The sequence below is a fragment of the Galeopterus variegatus genome, unplaced genomic scaffold (assembly GCF_000696425.1).
Source record: "Galeopterus variegatus unplaced genomic scaffold, G_variegatus-3.0.2 Scaffold458, whole genome shotgun sequence".
Classification (NCBI taxonomy): domain Eukaryota; kingdom Metazoa; phylum Chordata; class Mammalia; order Dermoptera; family Cynocephalidae; genus Galeopterus; species Galeopterus variegatus.
The window spans coordinates 391533-393547 of NW_007726569.1; positions in this window are offsets into that span (position 1 = coordinate 391533).

Below are 2015 nucleotides of genomic sequence, written 5' to 3' on the forward strand. Positions count from 1 at the left end.
AGAGAGAGAGAGAGAGAGAGAGAGAATGAGAATGAGACAGGAGCCAATCTCTTTCATGCATATCCACTTAACACAGCAAGAACTAAATACTGACTGGAAAAATCAACATAGCTATAAGAATTATCCTAGCAAATAATAATAATAATAATAATAATAATAATAATAAAAACCTGGCTTTGGATCTGGGGACAGTGATCCCTGTGATAGTCAGTTGGTGTATTATTTAAAATAGTTTAAAGACATGTTGTATGAATAACATTAAGCATTTGTTTTTCCAGGAAAAAAGTCAATAAAGTAATATAAAACCAAATGAATGAGATGGAATTAACATTTTCATGTTATACTCATTCAATGGAACATTTTAAAGTCATAAATAGCTTATGATCTATCAGGCTGATTCACAAACTCTGAATGGATTAGGAATTAAACTATATTTAGAGAGATGTAAAGTGATTCAGCTTTACTCTTTTCTATTTGATAACAATTTACCCATGATTTTTTTAAAGGAACATTGTTGATTTTCTGTAAAAACAGCTGATTTGCAAAATAAAGCAAAGCAGAAAAGAACTGAAATGCTCATTAAAAGAGTGTAGAATCCTGTAGAATCTATGCTAAACAGTGCTAAATGTTTTTCATATAATTTCTAACAAGCTTATGTAAAAATACTGTCAGTGTCGATCTATCATGATTCTTAAAGCTGTTTAATGAAATATCACCAAAGATTGTTCACTAACATTAACTCCATACTGCAAAAAATTTGGAACATCTTCAACAGATAGGGGCCTGATGTGCTGGTCATAGGTGCAGGTCTTAAAAGTAATACTTAAAAAGTTAAAATAATTTTATCATTTTGTTTTGAATATTTTAGATGGTATAGTTAAATTCATTAAGAGGTATGAGTAAAATTTAAAACAGATAATAATTTATTTGGAATGACAGGAATTCCCTAAAAGTTAAAACAAATCCCAAAAGCATCTTTTCAAAGCATTCTTGGTTTTATTATTTGCAGTTATTGAAAGAGTTATAAGCTAGAGTTAAAAGAAAACATTTCCTAAGCTTTTTTAAGGTGTGCTTAGAAAAAATATTTTTTTCCTGATCCAATAACTTTCTTAAGCCTCATTAAAAACACTAACATTTATTCAATGTTCAAGGAATGAGGAATATGGTATAGAATCATTTGTTCTCAGACCACGATGAACACTTGCAAGAACTAGTAGACCTGAACACAATTTGGAAAATAGTGGAACATTGGTGAATGCAGTCCAAATATACTTTACTTCCTTTCTTTAAAACATTAAGGAACATTTAAAATATATTTGCTTTTGGTTGAAACATCTTTTCTTACAAGGTTAAAGATGTATTTAGGACAATAAATACTACTACTCTGGGGATAGAACGTGGCAATCAGAAATACTATAAATCAAAGGAAAAATAACTTCAGAAGTTAAACCTAGAGAACAAATTACTATTCCCATGGTGAATGTCAACAAAGAGGCACCTTTCCTCATAGGAATATCCATGTAAGATAGAAATCAAATATTAAATATGAGGGCCAATCAAGAGGTCTCACCATGGTCAACTCAGCAGACCCTAAAATTTGACATTCTTTTGAGAGGATATTTAGATTTCAATTAGATATTAAAAATGCAACTTTAGCCTGCAGAAGATGACAAACATGAAAGCAATGACCCAAGAGAAAGGCAAGTATTTTGCTGCTGTTTGTTTGTTTTTGCTATTTGGAGGCTTAAGCAATGTACCCTATTTCATTTTTCCTCCATGCATTCCATGGACAAAAGGTAACGTAATGATAGTACATGAGTATTTAATAGACGAGAGAGCACGGCATTTAGATACTGTTTGTCAAAACAAAAAACAAACAAAATAACACAAAAACAAAACAAAACAAAAACTAAAGAAGCAGGAAAAATACAAAAAAGCCTCAAGAAAGAAGCACATACAGTAAAGGGTGATGAGGAGGGTAATAAGAAACATCTCTTGAACCAATGTAACATGGA